Raw genomic sequence first — 20632 nt, 5'->3', positions numbered from 1 at the left:
TGAGATGTCTGAAAAGCAGTTGAAGATGTGAGACTAGACTTCAGCAGAGAAATTGGGGCAGGAAAGGTAGATTTGAGAATTATCAAAATTAAGGTGGTCGTTAATGTAGAGCTCACTTCAGCAATCTGTGTCCCCTGTGATGAACAGCATTCCTTTACTTACAGAAAAGCCCAGTTTACATTCTATGTAATCCTCAAACTAAGAAGTAGCTGAAATATTTACTTAGCAAATAGTGGAATACTGGAAGTGCCGAGATATACACATCTTGTTTACACTATACATTTGCTTAGCAAATTATTTCTTCCTGTGTAGGGAGCAAATAAACCACCAGCTAAACCCAGGTAAATAATTGAACTTCTCAATATCCAATGTACAATGTTTCTCATAAAGATCTACTCTAAATGCCAGGTTTTATTACTGATATTAGCCTGTAACCCACCTTCCAGGGTTGAACAGAGCTCAATTGTATTCCACAAGAGCGGGGTATGAGAATAAGGATCCCAAACACAGCGAGAACTCAGGGAACAATATTTACAATAAATACAAAAGTAAACAAAAGCAACATTTTAAGGCAGAGGAACTGAAGTTAATTAAATGTAGAGTTGTATCCTAGAGAGGAGAAAATAGAGAGGAAGGAGTTTGCTTTCAGAAGTGATAACTGTGGGTGATTTTTGCTTGTTTTCCTTTGTTACAAGGAAGGATTCAAACGAGGGTGTTCTGTGGTGGAGTGATGGTGGTGGTGAAATAGGTCAGGGAATGGACAATGCAAAAAAGAACAGTTAGTGGATAAGTGAAGTGAATAAAGAGCTGGACCTGGAGTCAGGAAGGCCCTAGCTGTGTGACCCTGGACAAGTATCTTATCCTCTGTCTGATTCAGTTACCTCATCTGTAAAACTGCCTCCCAGGGATGTAATTAAACCTCTTTGCAAACCTTAAAGTGCTATAAAATATAAAATATTATAATTATCTTATCATTACTATTAATAAAATAATAATTTGCTTACCTGTTTACATATTGCATTCTTCCTCTTTCCCTAATTTAGATTCCTTGAGAGCAAAGGTTACTTTTTTTTTCATTATTTTTTATACTCTTGGTGGTTATCACAGGTCCTATACTTAGTTAATGCTTGTACAAACATAATCTTTGAAGGGCAATTCAAATAAGTCACGAATGAATTATCAAAAGAAAAAGAAGAAACTCTGGTTTAACCAGATTTATAAGTAAATTCTGTTTCAAACATTTAAAGAGAATTTAATAACTTTGTTTAAGAAATTTTATTCCCAAAATTTAAGAAGGAATTCATTCTGACCATTTCAGTGAGCCAAATATGGTTCTAGTTTTCAAAATAAGGAAGGAGAAAACAGATAAAGAATTATAGATAAATAGGGAAGGAGAAAGCAGAAAAAGAATTATAGACAAATCTCATTAATGAATATTAGTGTTTTTAAAGTTAAAATGAAAACATTTTATATGATTATATACTTATATCCTATATTAAATTGTTTGCCTTCCTAATTGAGGGAAGGGGAATGAGAGGGAGAGAAGGAAAATGAGAATCTGGAACTAAAAAAAAATGCAAATAATGATTTTTACTTGTAATTGAGGGGGAAATTATCAAATTTAAAAAAAAAAATATTAAAAAAAAAAAGACCTGGCTCTCTAAGAGCTTCCTTTCTAATAGAAGAGCAACCTGGAAGATAAAGACAGAGTAGATATAAGATAAGGAGGAGGTAGGAGACTAGTAAAGAAAGGATTTGAGCTGAGCCTTAAAAAAAGCCAGAGAAGCTAGGATGTTCAACATTCCAGCTGTAACTGAAAGGACCTGAAGCTGTAGGAGTACCAATGAGAATTCGAATAAGACTGAAGCTCTCATCTTTCTGGCTCTCTCACACTTCACACCGGCTGGCGCATTCATCTCCATGATGAATCCACATGCTTTGAGACTGGAATTAAATCATGTGTTTGCACACATGTACACAAAGCTGAACATGTATGTAAATACATGCATACACATTATGCGTGATATATAATGTATGCTGGTTATTGTTCTCAAAGAGGACCAAAATGACATCATTATGTTAGAGTTCATTTTGAGTGTGTCCTACTGTGGCTGATTGGAGCAATATGAGCTCAGGATGCTCTGCCACAGGTTGGACACAAATGATCCTTATGAGCATTGGGATGGCTTGTCTCATTCTGTGTGTTTTTTGTTTCTTTTGAGCTGTTTCATTCTGTTTTGCTCATAGAACACAGCACCTTCTCTGATGGAGGCACACCATGCTGGGCAATCCTATGCCAGTATCTCCCATGTTATGCAATCCGTTCTAAAGTTCTTTTTTTTTTTTTTTAATTTTATAATTATAACATTTTTTTGACAGTACATATGTATACGTAATTTTTTTTTTACATTATCCCTTGTGCTCCCTTCTGTTCCAAATTTTCCCCCTCCTTCCCTCCACCCCCTCCCCTAGATGGCAGGCATTCCCATACATATTAAATATCTTATAGTATATCCTAGGTACAATATATATGTGCAGAACCGAATTTTGTTGTTGTTGCAAAGGAAAAATTGTATTCAGAAGGTAAAAATAATCTGGGAAGAAAAACAAACAAACAAAAATGCTCACAGTTTACATTCATTTCCCAGTGTTCCTTTTCTGGGTGTAGCTTATTCTGTCCATCATTGATCAATTGGAATTGGATTAGATCTTCTTTATGTTGAAGATTTCTACTTCCATCAGAATACATCCTCATACAGTATTGTTGTTGAAGTGTATAATGATCTCCTAGTTCTGCTCGTTTCACTCAGCATCAGTTGATGTAAGTCTCTCCAAGCCTCTCTGTATTCCTCCTGTTGGTCATTTCTTACAGAACAATAATATTCCATAACCTTCATATACCATAATTTACCCAACCATTCTCCAATTGATGGACATCCTTTCATTTTCCTGTTTCTAGCCACTACGAAAAGAGCTGCCACAAACATTTTGGCACATACAGGTCCTTTTCCCTTCTTTAGTATTTCCTTGGGATATAAGCCCAGTAGTAGCACTACTGGGTCAAAGGGTATGCACATTTTTATAACTTTTTGGGCATAGTTCCTGATTGCTCTCCAGAATGGCTGGATTCTTTCACAACTCCACCAATAATGCATCAGTGTCCCAGTTTTCCCACATCCCCTCCAACATTTATCATTATTTGTTCCTGTCATCTTAGCCAATCTGACAAGTGTGTAGTGGTATCTCAGAGTTGTCTTAATTTGCATTTCTCTGATCAATAGTGATTTGGAACACTCTTTCATATGAGTGGAAATAGTTTTAATTTCATTATCTGAAAATTGTCTGTTCATATCCTTTGACCATTTATCAATTGGAGAATGGCTTGATTTCTTATAAATTAAAGTCAATTCTCTGCATATTTTCAAGATGAGGCCTTTATCAAAACCTTCAACTGTAAAAATGTTTTCCCAATTTGTTACTTCCCTTCTAATCTTGTTTGCATTAGTTTTGTTTGTGCAGAAACTTTTTAATTTGGTGTAATCAAAATTTTCTATTTTGTGATCAATAATGGCCTCTAGTTCTCCTTAGTCACAAATTCCTTCCTCCTCCACAAGTCTGAGAGGTAAACTATCTTATGTTCCTCTAATTTATTTATGATTTCGTTCTTTATGCCTAAATCTTGGACCCATTTTGATCTTATCTTAGTATGTGGTGTTAAATGTGGGTCCATTCCTAGTTTCTGCCATACTAATTTCCAGTTTTCCCAGAAGTTTTTGTCAAATAATGAATTCTTATCCCAAAAGTTGGGATCTTTGGGTTTGTCAAACACTAGATTGCTATTTTTATTCACTATCTTGCCCTGTGAACCTAACCTATGCCACTGATCAACTAGTCTATTTCTTAGCCAATACCAAATGGTTTTGGTGACTGTTGCTTTATAATATAGTTCTAGATCAGGTACAGTTAGACCACCTTCATTAATTTTTTTTTCCATTACTTCCTTTGAAATTCTCGACCTTTTGTTGTTCCATATGAATTCTGTTGTTATTTTTTCTAGGTCATTAAAATAGTTTCTTGGGAGTCTGACTGGTATAGCACTAAATAAATAGATTAGTTTAGGGAGTATTGTCATCTTGATCATATTCGCTCAGCCTATCCAAGAGCACTTAATGTCTTTCCAATTATTTAAATCTGACTTTATTTTTGTGGCAAGTGTTTTGTAATTTTGCTCATATAATCCCTGACTTTCCTTTGGTAGATATATTCCCAAATATTTTATACTATCGACAGTTATTTTGAATGGAATTTCTCTTTGTATCTCTTGCTCTTGGATTGTGTTGGTAATGTATAAAAATGCTGAGGATTTATGTGGATTTATTTTGTATCCTGCAACTTTGCTAAAGTTCTGAATTATTTCTAATAGCTTTTTAGCAGAGTCTTTGGGGTTCTCTAAGTATACCATCATGTCATCTGTGAAAAGTGATAATTTGATTTCCTCATTTCCTACTCTAATTCCTTGAATCTCTTTCTCGGCTCTTATGCCGAGGCTAGCCTTTCTAGTACTATATTGAATAGTAATGGTGATAGTGGGCAACCTTGTTTCACTCCTGATCTTACAGGGAAAGGTTCCAGTTTATCGCCATTACATATGATGTTTACTGATCGTTTTAAATATATGCTTGTTATTATTTTAAGGAATAGTCCATTTATTCCTATACTCTCAAGCGTTTTTAGTAGGAATGATGTTGGATTTTATCAAATGCTTTTTCTGTATCTATTGAGATGATTATATGGTTTTTATTAATTTGATTATTAATATGGTCAATTATACTAATGGTTTTCCTAATATTAAACCAGTTCTGCCTTCCTGGTATGAATCCTACTTGATCATAGTGTATTATCCTGGGGATGATTTTCTGAAGTCTTTTTGCTAATATCTTATTTAAGATTTTAGCATCAATATTCATTAAGGAGATTGGTCTATAGTTTTCTTTCTCAGTTTTCAATCTACCTAGTTTAGGTATCAGTACCTTGTCTGTGTCATAAAAGGAATTTGGTAGGACTCCTTCAATCCCTATTTTTTCAAATGATTTATATAGCATTGGAGTTAGTTGTTCTTTAAATGTTTGGTAGAATTCACATGTCAATCTATCTGACCCTGGGGATTTTTTCTTAGGGAGTTGGTTAATAGCTTCTTCTATTTCTTTTTCTGAAATGGGACTATTTAGACTACTTACTTCTTCCTCTGTTAATCTGGGCAAGTATATTTTTGAAGGTATTCTTCCATTTCATTTAAATTATCAAATTTATTGGCATAAAGTTGAGCAAAGTAGCTCCTAACTATTGTTCTAATTTCCTCTTCATTAGTGGTGAGTTCTCCCTTTTCATTTTCAAGACTAACAATTTGCTTTTTCTCTTTCCTTTTTTTAATCAGATTTACTAAGGGTTTGTCTATTTTGTTGGTTTTTTCATAAAACCAACTCTTAGTTTTATTAATTAATTCAATAGTTTTTTTTTTTTTAACTTTAAATTTTATTAATCTCACCTTTTATTTTTAGAATTTCAAGTTTTGTGGTGTTTGGGGGTTTTTACTTTGTTCCTTTTCTAGCAATTTTAGTTGTAAGCCCAATTCGTTGGCCCTCTCTTTCTCTATTTTATGCAAGTAGGCCTCTAGAGATATAAAACTTCCCCTTATTATTGCTTTGGCTGTATCCCACACATTTTGGTATGATGTCTCATTATTGTCATTTTCTTGGGTGAAGTTATTAATTATGTCTATGATTTGCTGTTTTACCCAATCATTCATTAGTATAAGATTATTTAGTTTCCAATTATTTTTTGGTCTATTTTCCCCTGGCTTTTTATTAAATGTAATTTTAATTGCATTGTGGTCTGAAAAGGATGCATTTACTATTTCTGCTTACTGCATTTGATTTTGAGGTTTTTATGTCCTAGTATATGATCAATTTTTGTATAGGTTCCATGAACTGCTAAGAAGAAAGTATACTCCTTTCTGTCTCCATTTAGCTTTCGCCAAAGATCTATCATATCAAACTTTTCTAGTATTCTATTTACCTCTTTGACTTCTTTTTTTATTTATTTTATGGTTTGATTTATCTAATTCTGAGAGTGCAAGGTTGAGATCTCCCACTATTATAGTTTTGCTGTCTATTTCTTTTTGCAGCTCTCTTAATTTCTCTTTTAAGAATTTAGATGCTGCACTACTTGTTGTGTATATGTTTAATATTGATACTGCTTCATTATCTATGCTATTCTTTAGCAGGATATAATGCCCTTCCTTATCTCTTTTAATTAGATCAATTTTTGTTTTTGCTTGATCTGAGATGAGGATGGCTACCCCTGCTTTTTTGGTTTCACTGAAGCAGAGTAGATTCTGCTCCACCCTTTTACTTTGAAGGTATCACCCTTTTTCAGGTGTGTTTCCTATAAACAACATATAGTACAATTCTGACTTTTAATCCAGTCTGCTAACTGCTTCTTCTTTATGAGGGAGTTTACCCCATTCACATTTATGGTTAGAATGACTAATTCTATATTGCTTGCCATCCTGTTAACCCCTGCTTATGCTTTTCTCCTTTCCTTCCCTCTTACCCCCCTACCCAGTATTAAACTTGTGAACACCACTTGCTTTTCACAGCCCTCCCTTTTCAGGATCCCTCCCCCACCTTAAAGTTCCTCCCCTTATTTTACCCCTTTTCCTCAAAATTTCTGTATTCCCTTCCCCTTAGCTTACTCCTTCCCTCTCACTTTTCAATGAAGTGGAAGAAGTTTCACCATAAATCTAATATGTCTATTGATACACACTATGTTCATCTCCCTCTTTTCTTTCTCTCAGATATAATAGGTTACCTTTGCCTCTTCATGAGATGTAGTACCACCACTTTACCCTTTTTTATGATATAATTTCCTTTCCACCTCTAGTTTCTAGGACAAATTATACATGTGTTCTTTACATATCTTTATGGCAGAAATATAGTTCTCAAGATTTCTTTTTACCTTTTTAGAAATCTCTTGAGTTCTGTATTTGAAGATCAAACATTTTGTGTAGGTCTGGTTTTTTCATCAAGAATAGATGGAATTAATTTATTTCATTAAATGTCCATCTTCTTCCCTGGAAAACGATGCTCATTTTTGCTGGGTAAATTAGTCTTGGCTGCATACCAAGTTCCTTAGCCTTTTAGAATATCATGTTCCAGGCCCTTCGTTCTTTTAATGTGGATGCTGCTAGATTCTGGGTTATCCTTATTGTGGCTCCTCCATATCTGAATTGTTTTTTTTTCTAGCAGCTTCCAATTTTTTCCCCTTCATTTGATGGTTCTTGAACTTGGCCAATATATTTCTTGGCGTTTTGATTTTAGGATCCCTTTCATTAGGTGATCGATGAATTTTTTCAATGTCTATTTTACCCTCTGTTTCCAAAATGTCTGGGCAGTTCTCTTTGATAATTTCCTGGAAAATAGTGTCCAGGCTCCTTTTTTCCCTCACATTTTTCAGGGAGTGTGATTATTCTCAAATTGTCTCTCCTGAATCTGTTTTCCAGGTCTGTTGTCTTTCCAATAAGGTACTTGACATTCTTTTCAATTGTTTAGTTTTTCTGGTTTTGCTTGACTACTTCTTGGTTTCTCCTTGAGTCATTCATTTCTACTTGTTCGAGTCTAATTTTCAATGATGTATTTTCTTCACTCACTTTTTAAATATCTTTTTGTAATTGTCCAATTGAGTTTTTAAGTGAGTTTTTTTCTTCTATGGAATTTTTTTTCCATTTCATCCATTTTATTTTTTAGAGAGCTGTTTTCTTTTTCTAGCTCACTAATCCTGTTTTCCTGGGAGTTGTTTACCTTTTCTAATTCACTAATTTTACTTCTCAATTATTTGTTTTCTTTATCCACTCTGTCTTTAAATGTGTGGAATGACTTCTCCAGGCTCTCTTGCCAAGCTTCCCTTTCCTTTTTCCATCTCTCTTCTAGCTCTCTTGTGAGAGCCTTTTTGATTTCCTCTATGAGATTTTTTTTTGTATTGAGGAGCAGCTCATATCCCCCTTAAGGGATTCCTCTGGAAATAATATGATTTTAGTGTCCTCAGTATTTGAAGTCTGCTCTCTCTCCATACAGAAGCTGTTGATGGTTAGAGCCTTTTTGAATTTTTTTGTTCATTTTGTCAGAGCAGGACTCAAAGAAAACAAATTGACAAGAGAAACAATTGGTCTGTTTGGGGGGCGATGGGGCTGGATGGTGTTAACAGGCTTCCTCTATAGATTGGGGGAGACACACAGTGAGCCACTAACAGGACAGCGATGGCTGTGCTGCATCTGGGCTCTGAGAACAAGCTGAGTCACTCCGGGTGGGGGTGAGGGTGGCCAGATCCTGAGAGATGCTAGCTTTCAGGGGTTTTATTCTTCATCTCCAGTAATTATACCTTCTCTGCTGCTCCTGGCTTGCTGCCAAGATGGAACAAACACTCTGGGGTAAAAGTCTTTTCACAGAAATGGAAGAATTCGCACCTTGCCCTCTCCCCTCTGGTCTGAGCTGTGTAAGCTGCCTGTCTCGCTCTGGCTGCTTGCCCTCAGTCTGTGCCCAGTCTGTTTGTCCCCCCCCCCCTCCCCGAGCAAACACAGACCTTCTCTGGCGAATTTCAAGGATGTCTTCTGTTGGTGATTATTTGTGGGTTTCTTTTCTGGTCAAGCATTAACTCCGAGGCTTGTCATGAAGTAAGTCCTGAGAGAAAACGCGGAGCTCAAGCAGCTGTCTGCCTCCACGCTGCCATCTTGGCTGGAAGTCAGTTCTAAAGTTCTTAAGAAAGATCTTGAAGGTGTCCTTGTAACTTTTTCTGCCCACCTTGTAAGCGCTTGAAGCCATGTGTGAGCTCTCTACAAAATAATGAAAAGCAAACATTTGACATTTGAACAATGTGGCCGGCCCAATGGAGTTGCGCTTTCTGCAGTGGAGTTGGAACATTTGGCAGGTCTTGGTGTCTGGTATCACATCCTGCCGAGTGATCTTCGGAATCTTCCCAAGACAATTCAAATGGAAGCAATTCAGTTTCTTGGCAAAAATTTAATATAATAATGTATGGATATATATAATGTATTTATGTGCTTGTGTGTATACATTTAAACATATACAAAAGATATATATATATATATATATATATATGTATATGTATATATCATCTATTTCAAGATGATAAGAAAATGACCCAAGACTATGGTGCAAGACTATGGTTAATATGCATGACCTGAATGAAGATGTTGCAAAGGAGACTGAGAAGAAACACGTAAGAAAAGAACCAGGATAGATAATGTCTTGAAAACCTAGAAGGGAGGTGCAATAATGTTATTTGAAGATGATACGATAATTTCTTAGAAAACCACAAAGAACCAACAGGTATATAAGTAACAGCTTTAGTCAATTCCAAGAATACAAAATTAACCCATCAAAGTCATCCGCTTTTCTGTATAATACTAACTATATAGTGCAGAACAAAGGGAAGTTGCTAGGCTTACATGATGGGATACAAAATGTCAGGAATGGTTGATGTATAGGAAATGGCAGGAATGGTTGATGGATACTAAATAGCAGGAATGGTTGATGGATACACAATGGCAGGAATGGTTGATGGATACGAAATGGCAGGAGTGGTTGATGGATACGAAATAGCAGGAATGGTTGATGGATACAAAATGGCAGGAATGGTTGATGGATACAAAATGGCAGGAATGGTTGATGGATACAAAATGGCAGTAATACAAATTGTTACTATGTTTGGCTGGTGAGGCTCTCTTGCCATTGGTAAGTTCTTCCTGTCTCCCCATGTTGAGGAAGAGCCTAGACCAGGTAGGCTCATTTTCTAGTTTAGCCACCATGCCTTGCCCAGGTACCTCCCATCCACCTCCTTTTCAGCTCCCATTTTCTGTATTGTTTTCCCCAATGGAATGTAAGCTCCTCGAGGGCTAGGGCTGCCTTCCTTTTAGATTATATGTCTGTCCCCAACACTCAGGCCAATGCTTGGCACATAGAAGCACTTAAGTACATAAAGCTTGTTGACTGAGTGCTTACATGTGACTATGCTTCCTGAGACTGATGATTTTTTGTTATAGAGAGGATCATTTCTTTCTTATAGCAGTACTTAGATTGTTCCACTTATAAGAGGCCAGCCAGTGTTCCATAAACTTAATACAAACTACTGTCAAAGAAAGATTGTGCACTCTGTGTTTTGGGTACAAGCCCTCCCAAAACAAGTCTCTAATTAAAGTGCTCTAATTCCAAGCCTTCTCCTTAGAGACAGAAATCCAAAGGGACAGAAATCCATCCTGCCATTGAGAACCTCTCTTGGACACCAGATGATTTCCTCAATGAGATAACACTCAGTTACTTGAGCTCTGTAAAGTAAAGTGGAGCATTCTGCTTCATCAGACAGAACAAAAGTCACTTAAAATGTCAAGTGAATCATTTTCCTAAAACCATTCAAGCCCTCTTCAACCACTCCCCATTCCCAGGATTCTCTTTCCCATCTGCTAACCTAATTCTATTCTCTGGGAGAACACAGTTATCCTTCCCTGAACCTCTTACCCTCTAACTTTTAACCAATTTTCTTCAAAACAAGTGTTTGGTCTTTTGTAAAAAATGGAGGAGGATTGCTTCCCAAGCTGGGCAAGTTATCTTTATCAGTATAGCTTCAAAAGAACTGGGAAAATATTTTCTTTCTTAATATTTTTAAAAGAGGGAGAGGATGCATGAGGTTCTTTCATGCTATTAAAGAAAAGGGCTCTCTATTCAACAAGAACCAATTGCTTACTGGTATTTACATGAATTGATAATAAATAATATAATAAATAAAAAATGAAATGAACAGAACCAGGAGAACTGTGTACACAATAACAGCAATATTATATGATGATCAACTGGGAATGAATTAGCTCTTCTCAGCAACATAAAAATGCAAAGAAAATATGAAGGACTCATCATAAAAAAGTGCCATCCATTGGGGCAGTTAGGTGGCGCAGTGGATAGAGCACCAGCCTTGAATTCAGGAGGACCTGAGTTCAAATCTGGTCTCAGACACTTAACACTTCCTAGCTGTGTGACCCTGGGCAAGTCACTTAACCCCAGCCTCAGAAAAACAAACAAACAAAAAAAAAGTGTCATCCATCTCCAAAGAACTGATAGAGCCTGAATGCATACTTTTTCTTTATTTTTCTTGGGTTTTTTTTTGGGGGGGTGTTGTCTGGTTTTTTTTTTCACATGAGAAACATAAAAATTTGTTTTACATGGCTGCACATGTATAATCTATATCAAATTGTTTGCCTTCTCAATGGGGAGAAGAAGAGGAAGACAAAGAATTTGAAACTCAAAATTTTTTAGTGTTTTTTTTTTTCTGGTTTATACATATATATTAACTTTTAAAATACACATTTCTTTATAGATCATGTTGGGAGAGAAAAATAGAACAAAAAGAAAAAATGAGAGAGGGTAAAAATTTAAAAAAATGAACATAGCATGTGTTGAATTGCATTCAATCTCCATAGTTCTCTTTCTGATTTTTGGTGTTTTCTATCCAGAGTTTACTGGGACTGCCTTATATCACTGAACCGCTGAGAAGAACCAAATCTTTTACAGTTAATCACTGCACAATTTTGCTGTTATTGTGTACAATGTATTCCTGGTTCTGCTTGTTTCCCTCAGCATCAGTATGTGAAAAACTATTCAGGCCTTTCTAAAATCAGCTTGTTCATTTTTTATAGAACAATAATATTCCATTACTTTCATATATTATAACTTAGTCAGCCATTCCCTAATTGATGGGCAACTTCTCAATTTCCAATTTTTTGCCACCACAAAAAGAGCCATTATATCTTTGCCCATGTGGGTCCTTTCCCCTCCTTTATGATTTCCTTGGGATACAGATCCAGTGATGGCACTGCTAGATCAAAGGGTATGCACAATTTTATAGCTCTTTGGATATAGTTCCAGATTGTTCTCCAGAATGGTTGGATCACTAAACAATTCAACCACAATGCATTAGTGTCCCAGATTTCCCATACCCCCGCCAACATTTGTCATTCTTTTTCTGTCATCTCAGTCAATCTGAGAGGTGTGAGGTGAAACCTCAGAGTTGTTTTAATTTGCATTTCTCTGATCAATAGAGATTTAGAGCATTTTCTAATAAAGATATAGATGACTTTAATTTCATTTTTTGAAAATTGTCCATTTGGCAAATTTCAGATAAAGAAATGCTGAGTTTCTGCCATATTATTTTACAGTTTTCCCAACAATTTTTGTCAAATAGTGAGTTCTTAACCCAGAAGCTGGAGTTTGGGATAAGTTTTGGGGGTTGAATTGATCAACCCCCAAACACTAGATTGTATAGGCCTTGATTATTTTGTTGTGTGTATCTAACTGATTCCACTGTTCCACCACTCTATTTCTTGGCCAATACCAAATGGCTTTGATGACTGCTGCTTTCTAATATAGTTTTAGGTCTGGTACTGCTAAGCCACCATCTTTTGTATTTTTTTTTTCATTAAGTCCCTTGAAATTCTTGTCCTTTTGTTCTTCCAGAGGAATTTTATTATTTTTTTTTCTAACCCTATAAAATAATGTTTTGGCAGTTTGATAAATAGACCAATTTAGTCTATTTATCAATTTAAGTAGAATGATCAGAAATAGCCTATGATTTTTGTTGTTGTTTTTTTCCGAGGCAATTGGGGTTAAGTGACTTGGCTAGGGTCACATAGTTAGGAAGGTCCTCCTGGCTCCAGGACCAGTGCTCTATTCACTGCACTACTTGGCTGCCCCCAAATTAAAAAAAAAAAAAAGGTTAAAAATTGTTTTTACATGCAACTAGAAAAAAAAATGTTAGATCATTTTTAAGAAAAGAAAGAAGGGAGAGAAGGAAGGAAGAAAATAAGAGAGAGAAAAGAGAAAGGAAGGAAGGGGAAAAAAGAAAAGAAAAAAGAGAAGGAGGAGGAAGGGAGGGAAGAAGGAAGTCAAAGCTCTTAGAGAGCTCCCTAGCATCCTTAGATTCCTCAAACGCATGAAAGTTTAAGACAAAGCAGTTTAAAAAGCCCACCACCTTCACCTACCTGCAGTGCCTGAGTCATTCCCCGAAATGTCATGGAGGTCTGGCAAGGTTACAGCCCTGACCCTATGACCTGGCCCTTCCAACTACAGGGCAGTCATCTTCTTTCTCCAAATCACAAAATGTTGAAGAAATCTTCTTCCTCATCCACATTGATGTCCAGCCCCTGAACTTGGGAACTCTCAACATTGTGGTAACTTGAGAACTCTCAAAACCAGATCTTCTCTCAAGTTAAGCCCTGGGAAATCCCATATTCATGATCCGTTGTCTGTGACACATGCTCAGATGGTAGCCAGGTGCTAACTAGCAGTGCGGAACTCTTCTCCATGTGCTCCTCCTCCAAGTCACTCTCAGGGAAGTTCTCCGATTGCGGAAGAGTCTTGTCTGGAAGGCCAAGGAAGAAGAAGTATGGCTGCTGAATAGGAGCAAGTTCTTTCTCATCCTCTGACTCTTAATTTATCAGTCACATAAAACCATCAGATGAGTCCCCTATGTAGTGAAGTGGCCCTGGTCCACTCTCCCAGAGTTGGACCACCTGCATCAGCCCTTCAGGGCTTGAAAGGCTACCCTGAGGGTTGGAGGTATCTATTCCCCAAGGCCACCTGCTCAATTCACCACCAGTTGTGTCATTGTTAGCCCCCCACTATTAGAGGCCAGTAAGTAGCACTCCAATTTCTTTCTTTCTTTCTTTTTTAATAGCATTTGATTTTTCCAAATGTATGTAAAGATAGTTTTAATATTTATTTTTGTAAGACTTTGTGTTCCAAATTTTTCTCCCTCTCTCTTATCTTCTCCCTCCCTCTCTTACCTCCCCCCTCCCCAAGATATCGAGCAATCTAATATAGGTTAAATACATGCAATTTTTAAAATCAGATTGGTCATGTTGTATATGAAAAAGCAGATCAAAAGGGAAAAACCATGAGAAAGGGGAAAAAACCAAGCAAGCAAATAACAACAATGAAAAAAGATGAAAATACTACACTTTGATCAATCTTCATGGTTCTCTCTTTGGATGGAGATGGCTCCTTTCATCCCAAGTCTATTGGAATTGCCTTGAATCAACTCATTGTTGAGAAGAGTCAAGTCCATCACAGTTGATCATCACATAATCTTGCTGATATAGATCTCTTGAGCACCCCAGTTTCATTTAGCCATGAGAGCAGATGTCATCGAAGAGCTGTGTGCATAAGTCAGTCCCTGTTATATCTGCATCTTCACAGCATGGAACTAGAACTCATGCCTACCTATGCTTTTAAGAGAATTTTTAAAAGAGAAATCTATTATCTTACCCCATTGTTTGGGGGGACTCACCAATCAAGTTAAACATGGGTTTTCTTGAAGGAATCACTGCACAATTGGAATGGGGTTCAGGGCATATTTTTCTTTTTGACTATCTTTACAGAAAATGTGAAAGGTTGCATTTATAAGAGAAAAATAGTTCAAGATCATAGCATAAATAAGAATGTTATTAAATTTGGGGGAAGGACCAGTTGGACAAAAATGTTCATAACAACTTTATTGGTAAAATTGGTTAAAAAGAAAAGAAAAGAAGTTCATAACAATTTTATTGGTAAAATTGGTGGAAAGAAAGAAAGAAAAAAAAAAGAAAAGAAAGAAAAGATTGGTTAAAAAAAAAAAAAAGAAAAATCCAATGGCCAATAGTAGAACAATGGCTGGCACATTGACCCAACTATGTCACCTCATCATCTAGAATGACAAGAATGAAGACTATGAATACACAGCACAGGACTCCTCCAAAATGATGGAAGTAAGTATGGTCAGAGAGACAATGACAATTGCAGTACCAGAAATACAATCCAGAAAAAAAATGCAAAAATGAAAGAGATAAAAAAGGAGTGCAGAAAATAAAAAAGAAAACCAAACAGTCAGTTACGATTCTTTTGACATTAACAAGCATTTTTGAACAAATTCTAAGTAACTGGGAGCTTTGGGTGTTGTGTGATTGTGTCAGTGCTGGCCTGGGAGTTAGCAGGCACTGAGATCTGAGTCCTGCTTCTGAGAATTTTGGCTGAGTACTGTGTCCTTATTTCTAAATAAATTTTAAAAAAGAACACAGGGCCAGCTGTACTGCCTGTCTCAGAAGACTGGTGCTGGGAAAGCCCTTGAAAAAAAGTTAAAGCACTATATCAAAGCGAGTTATTATTTATTTTGCTTGCACTGGCCCCTAACCAAATCGCCTTGTCCAAGGCTCTATTAGCAAAACCTTGTCTCTTTTCAAAGGCTGTTCTCTTATACTCAAAGCCCCTTTGCTGTTTCTCTAAATGATGAAATGGAATATGGTCCCAAGAAAGTGGGTCACCGCAAGTTCATCCTTCCCCTGGACCATGTGGGAATGTTGTATTATTGAGTTAAGAACCAGAAGGATCAGGAATACACAGAGCTTGCAAAAACTACTTGGCTAACTCCCTTTTCCTTTCTCTTTGAGCTCTCAAACAAATTCAAAAAAGTCCATTTTCTGCTCTAGGGCTTTTAACATCTACCAATTCCTTTCCTAGCCTCTCTTTCAATTGTTTAGGTGGCCTCCTAAGGTTTCATTTATGGCTTCTGCCTTTTCCATTTTCTGTAAATCTTGTTCCATCTATATTGCATAACAGTATCCATCTTCTTCACTCATTTACCAGTTCACTGGGAATGTTTTTCCAGTTGCCAAGGGAACTGGAGGTTTTCCAATCTCAGTCTTTACTTCTGGAGAACAGATCCCGTCTCTCAAGAAAGTGTGGTTTCTTTATGAGCACATTGCTCGAGATGCAAAAGGCACTGTGGCAGGGTGAGGGGGTGGGGTGACGTCCTTCAAGGGCTGCTCTGGCTGCTGTCTCTGGCCTCCCTCCAGCCTGTAAGAGAAGGATGCCTCTTAGAGTGACTTTAGCTTGCCAGCTCTTCAGTCCGTACAAGTAACATCTTGGAAGGAATACTTAAGTGTCAGTGAAGAAGAGAAAGAAAAGGAACCAAGGGGCAGATAGTGCAGTGGAGAGAGCACCAGCCCTGAAGTCAGGAGGACCTGAGTTCAAATCTGGTCTCAGACACTTAACACTTCCTAGCTGTGTGACCCTGGGCAAATCACTTAACGCCAATTGCTCCAGCCAAAAAAAAAAAAAAAAAAAAAAAAAAGGAAGAAGAAGAAAGAAGAAGGAAGAAGAAGAAAGAAGAAAAAGAAAGAAGAAGAACCAAAAGGTCCAGGAGAAAGACTTGATCATGGATGATCGACGAGAAGCTTAAGGAGAGGCAGTGTTCCCAGTGAGAAAGTCCTGGCCCGGGGCTCAGGAGACCTGCATTGTTCTTCCTCAGAAGTCCTTTGGTTTGCCCCATTCTGATGATTATCTTTACTAATGTTTCTGTCTATTTGTCTGTCTCATGTTTTACTGGTAGCTTTTATTTTTCCATCACACTCTTCCCCAGTTATGTCTTCTTGTCAAACTCTCCTTTGTAATGTAGAAAAACAATTAAGCCAAACCAGCCAAGAAAGCAAGAATGGCCAGTGGTATACATGATATTCTGTACCCACAGTCCCCCACCTCTCTACTGAGAGCAGGGACATTAATGTATTATCTGTCCTCTGGGGCCAAAGCTGAGCATTACAATTAGTTGAAGTTTTTTAGCCACCTCTCAGTGGGGTTATCATTTACACGGTTGTAGGACTATGCAAGTTGTTCTGGTTAGGGTGTGTTGTGCACCAAACACACCACTCACAACTACAACAACAAGGTTACACTGCGAACTCCCTTTTAGTTGCCTTTCACGTGCCATCATTCCTCCCTGGAACGTAAGCTCCCAGAAGGTAGGGATCAGCTTCCTTTTAGCTTGTATTTGGATCTCAGCATTCAGCTGAGGCTCCCCTATTCTCCCCTCCCTGAGGAAGGATCAAAGCCTGGGACTTTTTGCCTGGGATTCTTCAGGAAGGCTGCTAATGGTGGGCCTGGGGAGAGGGGAAAAGCTTCCAGTGTCCAGAGATCCTAGCAAGGAAGGAAAGGCCTCAGTGATTAGTATACTTGAGGATAAATGGAGGACACATGTGTGTGCAGGAGATCCTAAAAGTCTTAGCTTATATTGAGATACTGAGTTTCCTAGCAAGGAATATCAATTCGTTCCTATTCTCTGGAGGGAAAATGGCGCCCTTAGTTACAGAATTCCAGGTATCATGATCAACTCTGATGGACGCGGCTCTCCTCAACAATGAGATGATTCAAACTAGTTCCAATTGTTCAGTAATGAAGAGAATTGGCTACACCCAGAGGGAGGACTATGGGAAATGAGTGTGAACTACAAAATACCATTTTAATTCTGTTATTCGTTGCTTGCATTTTTGTTTTCTTTCTCAGATTTTTTTCTTTCTTTCTAGATAAGATTTTTCTTGTGCAATGAGATAACTATAAATATGTATTCATACATTGGATTTAACATCTACTTTAACATATTTAAAATGTATGGGACTACCTGCCATCTAGGGGAAAGGGGAAAAGTTTTTGCAAAGGTCAATGTTGAAAAATTACCCATGTATATGTTTTGTCAATAAAAAGCTATAATAAAAAATAAAATAAAATAAAAACTCATTGTAGATATTAAAAAAAAAAAAAAAAAGAATTCCAGGTGTCAAATGTGCTTAGCCCCATCTTAAGAAGGGCTGTAGAAAACATATACCAGAGTCTGTCAAGAGAATCACGGCAGTCTTAGGTCTCCAGATCCTATAATGGAGAAGCAACATATGTAGGAATAAACCAAAGTATATACAAAATAATGGGGGTGCGAGGGGTGGGACGTGACAACATGGAATCGGTGTGAACTCTCCCAGGAAGTACTAAAAAACTGGGCTGCTGCCCTCGTTTCGTCATTTCATAACTTAAGTTACTAATTCCACATCAAATGGCAATTCTTGTTATTGGTTCTAATCATTTCGGATAGAAATGATCAAAAATGAGACTCCAGGATCTGTAGACCCGCTGCGTTCATCAGGCTCCGATCTCTGGCTGACGTCTAGATGACGGAAGCTGACCAAACTAATTCTTGCCCCTTTGCCAGGTCTCCGAATCTAGGCTGGGAAGACTTCATCTATATCTGCCATCTGTCTGGGGGGGTCTAGAGTATAATCCCCATCTTTATCCTTCCTGGGGGGGTAGACCCAATCCCAGCTGAAGACCATGTCATCACCCCCAGATGCCAACAGCGACAGGTCATAGACAGAGGGGGACAGGACTTCCGGAGCTGAGGAGGTGAATGTAATAGGGCCGATGTTTAATACTAAGAGGGGCCTACTTTGGAACAGCAGGAGAGAGCAGACCCTCTGGCTCTCAAATGCAACGGGTTCTTCTGTTTCCTTGGAAACCTTTCATGGCACTGATCTCAGTCTAGACTTTTCTAGATGGTTCAAGCCTGTCCAACTGTCTGACCCTATTCTGCCAAAAGGTGGGTCCCAAACCTTGCTTTTATTGTTGTTCATTATGACACCATTTGGAGTTTTGTTGGCAAAGATTCTAGTTTGTCATTTCCTTATCAGCTCATTTTACAGACGAGGAAACTGAGGCAGTTTGTTTGCCCAGGATCACATAGCCAGGTGTCTAAGGCCAGATTCAAACTCTTCCTCCCTCCGGGTCTGGCACTATCCCTAATTTTATGGCTTTTGTCAGCTCGAAGGAGCTACAGCACTAACGAATCCTACCCACTTTAAAAAAGAGGCAGGCTCAGGTCGAATTCTAATTTGAACAAATTCCTTCCATTCTCTGGGTCTCTCAGTTTCCTCATCTGTATAATGAGGGAGTCGGCCCCAACCACCCCGAAGGGTTTTTCCAGTGCTACAGTTATGATCCCAGTGTAACCAGGCAGCACCAGTCCGCGTCCCCTTAGGCTTCCTGTGCTTATCTTTTCAGGGTCCATGTTTTGGGTCTTTGACTGGAGAGTCCTTCTGGGCTCCCCCTCCAATGGGCCATGGTTTTCCAAGATAAATGTCTTTTCTCTGATGTCTGGACAAAGGGGCCCTTGGGGAAAATTCTCAAATGTGAATCTGGATTTTTGCTCTGCACTCCCCACACTCCCATTTTTCCCTGTCAAGAGCAAACGTCTCTCACTCATTGCTTGGTATTTTCCAGGCTGTCAATCTGGGATCCTCAGCACTTAAGCCTCACAAACACAAAGAGTAGCATCCCACCACCTTCCTGTGCCTTTTTGAAATTAAACCAGCCACAAATCTGCACTGGAACGCAGCCTCTTGCCATCCACAAGCCTCAAGTTAGCGATTTCTGAAAGATTGTGGAGGACAGGAAGGACACAGGACTGTCTTTCTTTCCTCTTAAAAGAGAATTTTGTAAAGGTGGGATTTTGTAAGCTCTGGCCAGGAGTTTTAACTTTTCTGTGCCTTTTGAGTGGCTGCCTCAGTTGGAGAGCAGCTGAATAAATTATGGTATATGAATATAATGGAATATTCTTTTCTATATAAGAGATTATGAACAGAAAAGCCTGAAAAGACTGACATGAACTGATGCTTAGTGGAATGAGCACTACCAAGAGAACATTGTACACAGTAACCACAAGATTATGGGATAATCAATTCTGATGGATGGGGCTCTTTTCTTTTTTTTTTTTTTCTTTTTTTTTTTTTTTCCTGAGGCTGGGGTTAAGTGACTTGCCCAGGGTCACACAGCTAGGAAGTGTTAAGGGTCTGAGACCACATTTGAACTCGGGTCCTCCTGAATCCAAGGCTGGTACTCTATCCACTGCGCCACCTAGCTGCCCCTGACGTGGCTCTTTTCAACCAAGGAGGCGATTGAAGGCAATTCCAGTAGACTGGTAGATGTGCCATCCCATATCCAGAGAGAGAACTAGAGAGACAATGTGGATCGAAGCATAGTATTTTCACCTTTGTTGTTGTTGTTTGTTTCCCCCCCCCCTCACATTCCCCCCCTCACATTCCCCCCCCCCTTTTTATCTATTTTTCTTGTGCAGCATGACAAATATGGCAACATGTCTAGAAGAATTGCAGATTACTTGCAGTGTCAAGGAATGGGGTGGAGGGGAAGAGAACGAGAAATTTGGAACACAAGGTTTTGAATATTGAAAACCATCTTTGCATGTATTTGGAAAAATACAATACTATTTTAAAAAAAAAAAAAACCTGTTTCTGTGGCCTAGACTCTCAGTCTAATGAAGCTATGGGTCCCTTCTCAGAATCATATTTAGACTACGTAGAATTATAAGGGAAACCGATTATATTTGATAACCAAAGGACAGTTATCAAAATAGGGGGGAAAACCCCAACAAGTTGGTACTAGGTGAAGAGTTCTTGTTATAGGTAAAGGGCTTGACCTGAAACCTGGTAAAATGATGGTGTATAGTATGAAAAAGATGCTTAGTAAACATCTAGAGAAAAGAACAGTGATCACTAGAACCCTCATGGCTCTATCTAGAACGAGGAAGTCAGATAAGTCTCTTCATTTAGTGACAGGGTTACTAAGCCGCCACGTGGGACAAATGCTCCGGACCCTCTTGCCTCCCTAGATTGGGGAAGTATCTTCCACAGTCTCCTGGG

At 38.1% G+C, this 20632-nt stretch overlaps 1 long non-coding RNA gene across 1 annotated transcript; it reads right to left on the bottom strand.

Annotated features, from left to right (window-relative positions):
* Positions 1 to 15245: 15245 nt before the first annotated feature.
* LOC141553849 (uncharacterized) lies at positions 15246 to 18512 on the bottom strand. Its single transcript, XR_012485687.1, has 2 exons — positions 18367 to 18512; positions 15246 to 15950 (listed from the first exon to the last, which is right to left on the bottom strand). It is a non-coding gene; the product is annotated as an uncharacterized LOC141553849 (long non-coding RNA).
* Between the last annotated feature and the right edge of the window lie 2120 nt (positions 18513 to 20632).

The sequence above is a fragment of the Sminthopsis crassicaudata genome, chromosome 2 (assembly GCF_048593235.1).
Source record: "Sminthopsis crassicaudata isolate SCR6 chromosome 2, ASM4859323v1, whole genome shotgun sequence".
In the NCBI taxonomy this organism is placed as follows: domain Eukaryota; kingdom Metazoa; phylum Chordata; class Mammalia; order Dasyuromorphia; family Dasyuridae; genus Sminthopsis; species Sminthopsis crassicaudata.
This window is presented reverse-complemented; position numbering and strand designations above follow the sequence as displayed.